The sequence below is a fragment of the Scyliorhinus canicula genome, chromosome 6 (assembly GCF_902713615.1).
Source record: "Scyliorhinus canicula chromosome 6, sScyCan1.1, whole genome shotgun sequence".
NCBI classification, from domain to species: domain Eukaryota; kingdom Metazoa; phylum Chordata; class Chondrichthyes; order Carcharhiniformes; family Scyliorhinidae; genus Scyliorhinus; species Scyliorhinus canicula.
This window is the reverse complement of record NC_052151.1, coordinates 74,229,974-74,244,893: the sequence shown is the minus strand read 5'-3', so window position 1 is coordinate 74,244,893 and position 14,920 is coordinate 74,229,974. Positions and strand designations below refer to the sequence as shown.

Genomic DNA, 14,920 nt, shown 5'->3' with positions numbered 1-14,920 from the left:
GGAAGTACTGACAATTCCATTGTAAATCCAGCATTCTTAGGAGCGGAAAATCTTGTTTTTACTTTGTCATTGTCTTTCATTTTAACTGTATATATCAATGGCATACAATAGTTATACATTTGATGAGTATTTGAGAGCCTTCTTGCTTTACTGAGTTTTTCTTGCCAACAGTAGATAGAAGAGTAAAGTTAAAATTCTAGCTTTGTTAATATTATTTGTTTGTTTATAGTTCCTTAGTACTTCTCTTGGTCCAAAATACGTTACACTGAGGTAGTTTCCAATTTTTCCTGTGATAAAGATGCAGAACTCATTTTGTATCTAAACTTCAAATGGCAGAGAATGTTTTTATTCTTCTTGAACAACAATAAAAACAAAGAAGGAAATGTTTTAACATCTCTAACATCATATTGATATGTTTATAAGAAGAAAGGTGCATTCTCAAGAAGTACAGACTTAAATAAATAACAAATACATAGGTATTGTAAGAACGCAAAGGTCTGATTTAAACACACATATCATCATTCAACATTTGCTAATTTGAATCATTATCTTCCGATTACATACTTAGTTAAATAATCTAAAATTATTCATTGATTGATTCAAGTTCCATAACAATAAGAAAATATTAAAGATGGCAATTTACTTTAAATGGATGTTAACTTATTTTTGGTTCCATTAACTTAAGTATTCCGATTATGCATAAATTTTATAGTATATATTTTATTATGTTTATTGTACAAACTTTACATTAATGTTTGAGGATGCAATCAATGTTCTCTGTTATTTAACTATACTATTAAAATTGTTCACTTAAATGATTATATTTCACAGCTAAAAATTATTAACATTTATTGTTAATAAAATAACATTAGCTTCAGTTGTAATGGGAACTCATTTTAATTCTTGATAAACATTGAAAAGTGCTTCATATTTGAGGTACGGAAGTGTTCATCCTAGTGTAAAACATAAGAAAACTGTATTATATAAATTAGATAATCATATATAATCAGATTTAATCATAATTTCTAATCATTTTGTTTCTGTAATCTTTTCAAAGTATCCAGATTATTGACATTATAATACACTGCAGTAACATTTCCTTGTCTTTACTGCCTTGTGCCTTTTTGACTCTTAAAAAGAGAAATGGTGAGAAAAATGAAACAGAAATGTGAGGAAAATCAAGTTTGCGGTAATTTGCAAATAGAAGTGGATTTAAAATATGGAGCAAGAGCTGTGGAAATATATTGTCAATTCCAATTTGTAGGATTAACCAGCATTCATCACATTATTAAAATCAGTACTGGAATATTTGAAATGAGTTCCACACATGGCAAGGTGGAAAATACATGTTTCAAGGTCAATATATTTCTAATTTACTCTGACATAATGGTAATTTATAAAATTATGGATAAACTTAGAAAAATTAATACCGATACATTCAAGTTACCTTCACTCTTATGTCATGTGTTGCACATAAGCAGGATGTGGACTATTATATACGATAGTCATTGTTGTCTGTGACAATCGGATTGACTTTATACTCTGGAATTGTATTGTTTTGTCGTGTATTTCACAAAACCAATCAGTTCTAACGCATCAGCAAGAACAGGCCATTAATGAAAAATCATGAATTGGCTTAAATTATTTCACATGCTATTTTGTTGAATTGCAATCTTTACAGAAACATAATTAATAAATTAGCATCGACACCACACAATTGTGAGTTTTTCACTGCAGTTTAGGAAGGCATTGGATGTGTGATCCATTAAACTACATTAAATATTTCCTTTAATAATGCAGTTGAAAATTACTAATTTCCACGTCGCTGAATAGACAAAATGTAATTCTTGATTTCTTTACAAAGTAGATTCATGAAACTTGTACTGCAACCTAACCGGGTGTTAACAGGCTTGACTTTTTGCGTGTTACATGAAGTTGACTTAGGCTCAGAGAGCGGTGTGAGATTTTTCAGATGAAATTTAGAGTACAAATATTGTTAGATATTTTGCTAAATTTCAAGACTGCTAAAGACTGTATGATTAAGTTCAATCATACATGTTGAAGTTGGCAATATGCTTAACAACCAAATATGTACAAAATATACCCAACTGTTACATACTTTGTGCACTCAACATCATTATGACCTGGGTAATATAATAAATAGATTTGCTGTAAATTATATCTCAATCTGCAAAAATAATTTTATTTATTCAATTGCTAATGTTTAAATCGTTGACAGCATTCTGTAACTGGATTTGCTTGTATAAGTTTAATTAAACTTTTCAAAAAAGCTTTGTTGGAATACAGTACAGTTTTAGGTGCTGGGATGTGTGCTGTACACAGACTTGCATGGAGACGTATTCTATTTTGATAGAACTTAGTTGGGGGTTTATAATGACTTTTGGTGATTGTGTAACATGATGATGTCGATTCCATCGTCATATGCGACTGTCTTGATTTTCATTTTCTTTGAAGTCAATGGAAATGAAGCTGATAAGAGATGTAAAAAGGCGAAGGAATCAACACCACCCATGTTACACAATCACACAGTCAAAATTTACCCTAATTTTAATCTGAGCACTATTATTTAATAATTTGTTACAATTTTTTATTAAATATTGTTTGAAGCAATCAAAGATAAAGATTGCATCAGTGGCTTAAAATGAAGGAAGGCAGATTGACTTATCAAATCATAATGGATTCAGAATGAAGCCATGTATCATATACAATGTCTGAAGCTGAGAACGCACAACACACATTCCCAAAGTAATAAAATGACATGTCTTTGTTGAGAAATGTATTGAATGTACAGATGAACTGTAATTATGTCATAAATTCAATAAATTATGATATATAACATATTTATAAGTCGATCTGCTAGTTACTTAAGGAAATATTTGTCCTACCTTATTTCTGTTCCTGAGAGAGACATTTGCACGGAGCTTAATACTTTGCTATTATTTAAGCAGTGTTATTTGGTCTTCATTATGATGTTACCTCAACTTTTTTAAGTGTTACAACTTCATGTCAAAAATATCTGTACAGTTGAATAGTTGCAAAAGTAATTATAAACAATTAAATCATAGATGTACTCAAAACTGTTATTATGGATCTATTCCATAGTTATAATCTATGTTTCTGTTGTATTGCCTACTTATACATAGGTTGAGGTTTAGTGATACAGGTGATTATTTATGTAAATAATATAAATATCTCAATTGTAATATTGGGATTCTACAACAAAGCCATTGGATTTATTGCAAGGAACTGTTGTTTAAAATCCTTCAGGAACTAGTAGCAGAAATGTAATGTGACATAAAAAAATTATTGTAATTTTAAACAAAAAAATACTCAACAGCAGAAATTTCACGTATCTGCAAGTGATGATGACATGACGCCCAAAGTTATTGTTGGATCATTCAAAGATACAACAGCGTTCAATTAGTTTCTCAGACACAGTGATCACTGTCATGGGTAAAATGAGATCTCTGAGCCAAAAGTACTTTGTTAACAATATTTCCATGCAGTACAGGTTTAATGAAGCTTGAAAATAATACAAATGTAAATTAGGATAAAATATATAAATGCTGAATTAAAAAAACTTTTATTTATATTTATCTGTGAATTAATTTGTCACACTATTACTCTCCTGTGACGTTGCTCAGAATACAGCTGTTACAAGGGGGAGATTGAGGGATCTAGAAGGTGGACAATGGAAATGTCTAACAAAATAATTTGGTTTGTACAATATTTCCCATGGACTACAAACTGTTTTTGCTTGGTTCCTATCAAATAAATAAATGACTGGGAGTTTCTTTACAGGTGAATTAATTAATAAATATTAGTTCCATTCTAATCACCAATCCTCTGATAATGAAGCATCGCACGGCAGCCTATAGCAGGGTGTGGAAAACACATAGGTTCAGACTCCTGGTTCAAACCTTGTGGATGGTGGTTAGGTTTTGAGGGGTCAGTCAGTAATCTACTCAGCAAAGAGTATCCAGCCGCTGTCTACTTCTTGTAGCCATGATGTTGATGTGCTTTATCCAGCCTATCTTCTGGTCAAGGTGTTGATAGTTGTTAATGGTCAAAGGAAAGTGACTAACCTTCCTTTTGTTGGACATAGTCATTACCTGATAGTTCTGTGGCATAAATGTTGCTAATCATTTGTCAACTCGCAGCTGCATATGATACATGATGTGGAGATGCCGGTGTTGGACTGGGGTGGGCACAGTAAAAAGTCATACAACAGGTTTGTTTCGAATCACTAGCTTTCAGTAAGCAACTCCTTCATCAAGTGAATGAAGAGCTGGGTTCCATACACACATATATAGACAAATTCAATGATGCAAGATGATACTTTGAATGTGAGTCTTTGCAAGTAATTCAGTCTTTACAGGTCCAGACGGTGCGTCTGGAGAGAAGGATAATCTCATGTTAAAGAGGTGTGAATTGTCTCAAACCAGGACAGTTGATAGGGTTTTGCAAGTCCAGGCCAGGTGGTGGGGGGTGAATGTAGTGAGACATAAATCCAAGGTCCCGGTTGAGGCCGTACTCATGCATGCGGAACATGGCTATAAGTTTCTGCTCCGTGATTCTGCTCTGTCGTGCGCCCTGAAGGCCGCCTTGGAGAACGCTTACCCAAAGATCAGAGGCTGAATGCCCTTGAATGCTGAAGTGTTCCCCGACTGGAAGGGAACATTCCTGCCTCGCGATTGTCACGCGATGTTCATTCGTTGTCGCAGCATCTGCATGGTCTCACCAATGTACCACACCTTGGGACATCCTTTCCTCCAGCGTATGAGGTAGACAACGTTGGCCAAATCGCACGAGTATGTACCGCGTACCTGGTGGGTGGTGTTCTCACTTGTAATGGTGGTACACATGTTGAAGACTGGGTAGTTTGCTGCAAACAATGGTCTGTTTGAGGTTTGAGGTTGTTTGAATTCAAGTAATGGAGGTGTGGGGATGGCCTTGGCAAAATGTTTATCTTCATCAATGGTGTGTTGAAGGCTGTGGAGATGATGTCATAATTTCTCCGCTCCGGGGAAGTACTGGACGACGAAGGGTACTCCGTCAGTTCTGTCCCGTGTTTGCCTTCTGAGGAGGTTGGTGGGGTTTTTTGCTGTGGCGCATTGGAACTGTCAATCGATGAGTCGAGCGCATATCCCGTTCTTACAAGGGCGTCTTTCAGCGTCTGCAGATTTCTGTCACGTACCTCCTCATCTGAGCAGATCCATGCATACAAAGGGTTTGTCCATAGGGGATGGCTTCTTTAATGTGTTTCGGGTGGAAGCTGGAGAAATGGAGCACCGTGAGGTTATCTGTGGGCTTGTGGTAAAGCAAAGTGCTGAGGTGACCGTCCTTGATGGAGATGAGTGTGTCCAAGAATGCAACTGATTCTAGAGAGTAGTCCATGGTGAGTCTGATGGTGGGATGAAACTTATTGATGTCATTGTGTATCTGGTGTATAACATCGGTTGAAGGTCCTGTGCGGTGATGAGGTCTTGTTCAAACTTGTGCATGAAGATGTCGGCATATTGAGGTGCGAATCTGGTCCCCATAGCTGTACCGTGTGTCTGGTTGAAGAACTTGTGGTCGAAGGTGAAGACGTTGTGATCCAGAATGAAGCAGATGTGTTGTAGAATTGCTTCTGGAGATTGGCAGTTGTCGGTGTTGAGTACTGAGGCTGTTGCAGCAATGTCGTCGTCATGGGGGATGCTGGTGGAGAGTGCCAAGACTTCAATTGTGACGAGGAATGTTCCTGGTTCAACTGGTCCATGGGTGCTGAGTTTCTGTAAGAAGTCCGTCGTATTGCGACAGAAGCTGGGCGTTCCTTGTACGATGGGTTTCAAGGTGCCCTCGCTGTAGCCAGAGAGGTCCGTTCTGTTCAGTATGATGGTGGCCCCTCCTTTGTCTGCTGTTTTGATGACGATGTTAAGGTTGGTCCTGAGAGCGCGGATGGCGTTGCGTTGTGCTTGGGTGACGTTCGGTGTTGTGTTGTGAGTGCGACTGATGAATCTGACATTGACACGACTCCAGACGGCTTGAGCGTACATATCGAGTGTAGGGCAGTGGCCTTCCGAGGGATCCAATTCGACTCTTTCCTCTTTGGTTGCTGCACCACAGATGTCTCGGTCCTCCCATTTTCAGACCTCCATACCCCCCATTTTGGGACCGCCCTTTCAGGACGCACCCCCTTTACCCTCCCCCCAAACTTCAGAATCCTCCATCCCCCTCAGACTCCGACGTGTGGCAGTGCCAACCTGACAACTGGGAAACCTGGCACTGCCACCCTGGCACTGCCTCTGGCACTGCCTCTGGCAGTGCAACAAAGGCATCTCGGAAGTGCCAGGTTGGCAGTTCTAAGGTGCCTGGAGGAAGAGTCAGGGTACCACCCTGCCCTGTCCCTGTGCAATGGTCTGGGAAACCCCCCAGGTGCCGTTACACCTGCCCCATGTCTATATGGACCAGTACTAAACGCCGCCCAGATGGGGCATCGCTGGAGAGGTCGTTAGTTCCCAGGAGCCCAGAGAATTTGGTGCATGTATTTTGGTCCAGATTGTGACACCTTCCAAGTTTCGGTTGAATCTCATGAGATTTCTCTAGCATTACAAATCTCACGCAAGGCATCTCATGAGATTCAATGGCCTCGTCATGACACCAGGTTGGGCGTGACAAGGCCACTTAATCGTGCCCATTTTAATCATCGGGAAACAGCCCCAGGGCGGGATCCTCCAACCCCCCACCGGGTCGGAGAATCGCCCGGAGCCGGCGCCAATCCCGCCCACGCCGTGTCCCGAATTCTCCGGCACCCGAGATTCGGCAGGGGAGGGAATTGCGCCGCGCTGGTCGGCGGATCCCCCGCGGTGATTCTACGGCCCACAATGGCCCGAAGTCCCGCTGCTGACAAGCCTCTCCTGCCGGCGTGGATTAAACCACCTACCTTACCGGCGGGATTGGCGGCGCAGGCGGGCGCCGGGGTCCTGGGGGCTGGCGCGGGGTGATCTGACCCCGGGGGGTGCCCGCACGGTGGCCTGGCCCGCGATCGGGGCCCACCGATCGGCGGGCGGGCCTGTGCTGTGGGGGCACTCTTTTTCTTCCGCCTTCGCCATGGTCTTCACCATGGGGGAGGCAGAAGAGACCCCCTCCCCTGCGCATGCACCAGGATGACGTCAGCAGTCGCTGATGCTCCGGCGCATGCACGGACTTACGCCGGCCAGCGAAGTTCTTTCGGCCCCGGCTGGCATGGCGCCAAAGGCCGTTCACGCCAGCCAGCGGAGCAGGAACCACTCCGGCGCGGGCCTAGCCCCTCAATGTGAGAGCTTGGATCCTAAAGGTGCGGAGACATCCGCACTTTTGGGGCGGCCCGACGCCGGAGTGGTTCACGCCATTCCAACACACCGGGACCCCCCGCCCCGCCGGATAGGGGAGAATCCCGGCCCTAGTCTTGACCATATGACAGCAGAATGATAATAGATGAGTCAGCCGGAGGTGAGTAGACCAAGGTTGTTTCCCTGAGGAACTCCTGTGAACATGATCAGGAACTATGCTGACTGGTCTCTGACAACTACAACCATCTTCTTTTGCAGAAGATATGGCATCAATGCCTCTTGGGCACCAAATAGCTTCAGTTTTGCTAGGATTGTTTTGGGGTATACTTAGAGTGGAATTTTTCAGTCCCGCTGGAGATTTCTACCCAAAGTCAACGCCCTTTAGGTGCTCTCCAGATTTACCAGTCCTACCCGCAGTGGTTCACATTGGACAGGAAAATCCCAGCCTTATTCAAATATTATCTTGATGTTGAGGATAACTATGCCTTTTTTTCCTCTAGCAGCCACCTCCTGCATCAATGTTTGGATCAAGACTGCAATGAGTTCGGGGGCTGTCTGATTCTGGTGAAATCCAAACTGAGTGCTCATTATGAGATTAGTGGTGTATATCAACGGCAGTATTAATTGCACCACCCCGCAGGAACATATTGCCCGCCTTAAGCGTGTTTACAGGCGCATCCACGAACACGGCCTCCGCCTCAATAAGGCCAAATGCTCCTTTGGCCAGTCGAGTATCAAGTTTCTGGGGGATCACATCTCCTACGAGGGGGTGCGTCCGGACGAGGACAAGATTGCAGCAATCACGCCCATGAAGACACCCGAGGACAAGAAAGCGGTCCTCTGGTTCCTCGGTATGGTGAATTTCCTCAGGAAGTTCATCCCGAATCTCACCTCACACACCATGGCCCTCAGAGACCTGATCCGCAAAACCACAGATTTCCAATGGCTCCCGGCTCACGAGCGTGAATGGCAAGAGCTGAAGGCCAAGCTTTCCATGGCCCGATGTTGGCCTTTTTCAACCCGACCAAAGAGACTAAAATCTCTACCGATGCCAGTCAGTCGGGGATTGGTGCCGTGCTCCTGCAACGAGACGAGGCCTCGTCATGGGCCCCCGTTGCGTATGCGTCGCGGGCGATGACCCCCACAGAGCAGCGCTATGCACAAATTGAGAAAGAGTGTCTCGGCCTTCTCACTGGAGTCGTGAAGTTCCACGACTACGTCTATGGACTGCCGCAGTTCACGGTTGAAACCGACCACCGCCCGCTTGTAAATATTATCAAAAAGGACTTGAATAACATGACGCCTCACCTCCAGTGTATCCTACTCAAGCTGCGCAGGTATGACTTTCAACTGACCTATACCCCTGGCAAGGACCTTACCATTGCCGATGCCCTCTCAAGGTCGATCACAACTCCGTGTGATCATGGCGGCTTCATTTGCCAACTAGATGCTCAAATTCAGCTTGCAGCCTCCCATTTGCCAGCTTCGGATGCACGACTGATGCAAATACGCCGTGAGACTGCGGCTGATCCACTTCTGCAGCGGGTGATGCGTCTAATGTCAGACAGGTGGCTCAAGGGCCAATGCCCGCAATTTTACAACGTCCGCAATGACCTGGGGGTTGTCGACGTGGTGCTCCTGAAATTGGATCGCATCATCATTCCACAAAGCATGCGTCAGCTAGTGTTGGAGCAACTCCATGAAGGCCATTTAGGAATCGAGAAGTGCCGCCGCAAGGCCAGAGAAGCTGTCTACTGGCCGGGCATCAATGATGACATCGCCAATGTGGTGCTCAACTGCTCTATCTGCCAACGTTTTCAGCCCGCCCAACCACGGGAGACCCTGATGCCCCATGAGCTCGTCACATCGCCTTGGACCAAAGTGGGCATCGACTTGTTCCATGCATTGGGCAGGGACTACGTCATCATCATCGACTACTTCTCCAGTTACCCGGAGGTCATCAGGCTGCACGATCTCACATCCTCGGCTGTGATCAGGGCGTGTAAGGAAACATTTGCCCGACATGGCATTCCGCTGACGGTCATGTCAGACAATGGCCCCTGTTTCGTGAGCCAGGAATGGGCCGGCTTCGCCCGACACTACAACTTCAAGCACGTCACGTCCAGTCCCCTATACCCCCAATCCAATGGGAAGGCGGAAAAGGGGGTCCCCATCGTTAAGCGGCTCCTCAGCAAGGCCGCCGACGCTGGCTCAGATTTCCATCTTGCTCCGCTCCGGTCTCCACCAGCCTGTCGCCTGCTCAGCTACTAATGAACCGCACCCTCAGAATGACGGTGCCATCGATTCTCACTCCCAACCTCGACCATGTCCCCGTGCTCCACCGCATGCACATGTCTCAACTGCAGCAGAAATCTTCCTACGACTCATGGGCTGCTGACCTTCCCGACATCCATCCACACGACAAGGTTCGCATCCACCTCCTGGATGGTGGCTGGTCTGTGTCTGCTGTCGTTCTAAGGCAGGTGGCCCCCCGCTCCTTCCTGGTCCGCTTACCGGATGGATCCATTTGGCGCCTCAACAGGCGTGCTCTTCGCCTGGTTCCAGGGTCATCACGGGATCCTCCGACCAGCTCTTCTACTGATCCCGCCGTGGACTGTGTGGCGCTTCTGGTCACTCTGCCTGCCCCTGACAGTGCTGCAGCCCTCCCAGCTCCTGAGGCGCCAGCCATTGCCCCACCCTTGAGCCGGTCAAACAGAGTTCGTCGCCCACCTCAGAGACTGAACTTATGAACTCTGTACACATGTGGACTTTCTGAAAAGTTTTTTTTTCCTATATCCTCCATTGTTGCATTCGTTCTCCAGTGATTTGTAAATAGATTTCTTGGTTGTTCCAGTTCATGGTAGTAATCTGCACCAGGCACCTTCCTCTGTAAATAGCTTTGTACATATGTCTTCGCACCTCACACATAACTAGGTACATTCTCCACACACCCACACTATTTATTATCACATGCCGATATCAACATTTTTTATAAAAGGGGGATGTCATAATATACACCAGTATATCATTGTGCAGACACACACTGATGGACACACACAGGGACCAATCAACATGTACAAACACCGCAGCCAATCACCAGTTAGAATACACACACCATAAAGGCAAAGGGCACCATGGTTCCAGCTCATTCTGGGTGCTGCCTCACAGTGTAACAAGAACTCATCCAGCCCAGCACAGACTCATACCACGTACTGAATCAACTGGTTCGGACAAGGCTTAGGTCTCTAGTTTAAGTTAGCATCATTTAGACCCACAGTCATCGTGTATTGGTTAGTTAGAAGTAGTTAATAAAATTGAGTTGAACCTTCATCAGTATTGGAAGTGTCTGTTCATCTCTCAAGTCTACACTAGCCAACACTTCAATCATGATAGTAGTTACTGAACATAGACACTTTTTACACTGCTGCACCTTCTAACTGTCTGTGTGGAGTTTGCACTTTCTCCCGGTGCCTGCGTGGGTTTCCTCCGGGTGCTCTCGTTTCCTGCCACAATTCAAAGATGTGCAGAGTAGGTGGACTGGCTATGCTAAATGGTCCCTTAGTGTCCAAAAAGGTAAGGTGGGGTTAGGGGCAGCACGGTTGCACAGTGGTTAACACCGCTGCTCACAGCTCCAGTGTCCTGGTTTCAATTCCGGCCTTGGGTGACTGTGTGAAGTTTGCACTTTCTCCCCGTGTCTGCATAGGTTTCCTCCAAATTGTCCCTTAGTGTCCAACAGGTTAGGTGGGGTTACTGGGTTACGGAGATAGGGTGATAGTGTGGGCTTAAGTGGGGTGCTCTTTCCAAGGGCCGGTGAAGACTCAATGGGCAGAATGGCCTCCTTCTACACTGTAAATTCTATGATCTATGATCTAACCCAATGTACTAGAATCCTTTCGAAGGATATGCCGGACACAACAGGTCCTCATTTTCACATATGCAAATGAATATAGCTGGAAGTGGATTGTGGAAATGTTCAAAAGGAGAAAATGAACATAAAGAAAGCAGCATTTCAATGGTGGAAGCTAGAGTTTATTGACTAAAAAGATTCTGTGTTGTATATGCAAATCTAAAGCATGGAAAATAATGAAGGAGTTCATCCCCAGTATTAGTAGATAATTTTAAAAAATAAATTAGAGTACCCAATTCATTGTTTCCAATTAAGGGGCAGTTTAGTGTGGCCAATCCACCTACCCTGCACATCTTGGGGTTGTGGGGGCGAAACCCACGCAAACACGGGGAGAATGTGCAAACTCCACACGGACAGTGACCCAGAGCCGGGATCGAACCTGGGACCTTGGTGCCGTGAGGCCGCAGTGCTAACCCACTGCGCCACCGTTCTGCCCCAGGAGGAGATAATTATGAGTATCATGGATACAATGCAAATCATGTTTAAATCCCACTAGAGACCTTGAGCAAAAAAATCAAAGCTGGCACTCTGGTACAGTACTGTGGGAGTGCCATCTTTGGATGAGGCATAAAACCGAGGTCCCATCTACCTGGATGGTGGATATAAAAGAATAGCAAGAGCAATATCCCTGGCTTCCTAACCAATACTTATCACTCAATCTAGATCTCAAAAAGAGATCACCTGGCCATTACCATGTTGCCGTTTGTGGAAGACTGCTCAGCCCAAATTAGATGTTATATTTCCTATGACACCAATGGCTACACTTCAAAAATGTCTTCACTGCTGTGAAGTGCTTTGAGATGTCTGGTGGCTGTGAAAAGCACCATATAAGCACCATTAAATGAGGGGAGAGGAGCATGCACCTGAATTGCAAGTCTGCACTCCTCGTGAGAGGGCTACAAAAATTGGAAGTCGCAAAATTAGTTTTAAAAATTCAGACTCGGGGTGCTCTTCAACATTCACAGCAATGGCTGTATAATTTTCCATTTCACAAAAGAGGGGCTGTTAAGTGGACCACCTGCCCTTCGGACCACTGTGACACTTGAGCCATTTTGAAGCATTTTCATAGGCTCTTTTATCGATTCGAAGAGGGCAGAAATTAACCAGCTCCTTCTTGGGCCCAGCTGAGAATTATAGCTTAAGGTTGTGGAGGGGTGGGGGATGGGGGTGGGGGGGGGGGGGGGGGGGGGGTGGAAGAGGTGCATGGGCGTGTGTGGTGTTGTTGGGTGCACACAAGGATCAACAGCAAAAAGGAATATTTTTGAGGAACTGGGCTGTACCTCCTTTCTGATACCAGAGATATAAAAGTAAACAGCATTTTTACAGGTTGTGTTTAGGACTGCTGCTTAGGCCAGTCAATACCTATGCACAGTACATGGTGCACTCACTGCTATTTGTACCTCATAATTACAATGGATGCCCTATGTTCATCACAAGGCACCAATTTACATGATAAAAGAGGTCTTCCGCCTGAACCAGGTGGCAATCTGGCCACCATTGTAAAGCTCCAGCCAAGACGGCAACAACTGAAGTGTTAGCATAAATGGATCAGGTAAGTGAGCTGATGTTATTTTCATGCTACCACCATCATGTTCACACAGCAGTAGCAGTTAAAATTGGCCCCTGGGTATCTGTTCCTTTAAGCTGCTGCAAGCTTTTAAATCCTACAGCAAGATAAGATTTTCTGATCTCATTTCACAGTGCCCCCTGCCCTCTACCATGAACAATTTTCAAATGAAAGGGCTGTTTTCCCCACACCTGGGTTTGCCCATCACATTCAAATTAGGTGTGTTGAATGCGTATGATTCACATTGTTCCCAAAGTCCGTTTGGTTAATGCACAGTTGGAAAAATCTGCCCCCATTCCTGTAACCTGATCTGGAGATTTCCAACGGTGGCTATGGACAATTTAAATTCTCCTTCTTGATATAGGATACTCCCAAATATAAATTACCCTAATTTTGCTTCATTAGCTCCACCACAATACAACCCCAAAACTAATGGACAAATTTCAACAAAATCCAAGACACACATAGGTTATGGCCCAATGGAGAACTGATACATTTTTGATAAAAATGCTGATCAAGCCCGGATCCTGGAATTTTTTAAAGGACCCTTAACATTGGAAGATAGGGGGCGTGATTCTCCCAAAGGGAGACAAAGTGCCGACGACGGAGTGAAAACCGGAGTGTTTCATTCCGGCGTCGGAGGACGCTCCTCGCCCCCTATTCTCCCACCCCCAGAGGGCTAGGAGCGACGTCGCGTCAATTACGCACGCCGAGCCTTGACGCCCGCGTAAAAGTGGCGCCGCGTAAATGACGCGGCCGGCGGCGCCTAAATGACGTCACCTGTGCATGCGCAGGTTGGCCGGCGCCAACCCGCGCATGCGCGGTTGCCGTCCTCCCCTCCGCCGCCCCGCAAGACATGGAGGATTGATCTTACAGATTATCAACCAGGCAGGGAAAAGCCTCGAGGAAGAGCTGCGTAACTGTAATAAATTTGAATTAACACAGTGAGTCGGAGGTATGTGGTCTATTGAGTGCCCTCCTCACTTGTTACATAATGTTCCTGGTAATTGTACAAAAGATAATCAGTATTCGGAAAACAAAAGATCAGCCAATTTACAGCAATTTGATTGAAGGTCAAACTGCATAGATGGGTAAGCTAATCTATGAAAGTCCTCTGAGCCTTTTTTTACCATCCCGCCAACGTTACATTTTAACCAAACAAAATTCAGATCGGAACAGCATTCCTAGATGACACATGCATCTACCTGTTAAATTAGTTAACTGGATTTTATCAGGTCAGTAATTTTTTGTGATTTATTCCAAGAGACAAAATCACAGGGTTTTCCACTGCTGTGCTTTCTCCAAGCTTCACTTCACCACAGCCAAACCTCAATGTATAATTAGCTGTGTGATTTATTATTTAAACACATTGGTAACATAAATCTAAGATCAGCCTGATTAAGTAATCTGAAATAACACTGAGCTTTCAATTACTTCAAAAACAGCTCTGAAACGAGGAAGATATATTCCCAAATTTAAGAAAATACGCAAAGCTCAACTTGTGCTTGTGTCACTTTCAATCACTGTACCAATGGAACATCATGATTGCTATTGGTAACTGAACCTGCAAACTAATACTAATGGGGCCACATCCTTGCAGACATAATTGAACATGACACCAGTACTAATTTAACTGTTATCAAACCTTGGATAGGTCGTAGAGTGCCCCTATTTATTTGCTTGTACATTTTGTAGGTGCAAGATTTTAATGCATTGTTTGAAGTATTCATTTCATATGCATAACATCTCCTGTAGTAAAGAGGATGAAGTTATCCGTCCTTTTTTAAGATCAGTTAACAAAAGATGTCTTTGTACAAGCTATTAGATATGTAAGTAACAGTGTTGTGTTGCCCAAAAATTTAACTTGGATTGTTGAAACAACCGATGAGTTGATTGAGGCCTAAAGCAACAATTACACACAACTTAGGATGAACTCGATGCCTAATTGGTCGTCCTGGAAAAACATGGAAAACCCTATCTCGGCCATTTCCAGGAGCTCTGATGGGATGAAATATCAATCATGTAGTTGCTTGCATGCTATTGGGTGCCATTAAAAGTGAAGAGCTCACCTCGAAGATCTGCCAGCCAAACAGAGAGCCTCCGGCACTTCAG

The 14,920-nt window shown here is 44.3% G+C and overlaps 1 long non-coding RNA gene across 1 annotated transcript in view; it reads right to left on the bottom strand.

The window, feature by feature from the left end:
- Nucleotides 1–872: 872 nt before the first annotated feature.
- LOC119967239 overlaps nt 873–14,920 on the bottom strand; it is a 100,820-nt gene continuing 86,772 nt past the window's right edge. The window contains exon 3 of the long non-coding RNA XR_005460943.1: nt 873–953. This is a non-coding gene — a long non-coding RNA (uncharacterized LOC119967239). The remainder of the gene's footprint in view (nt 954–14,920) is intronic.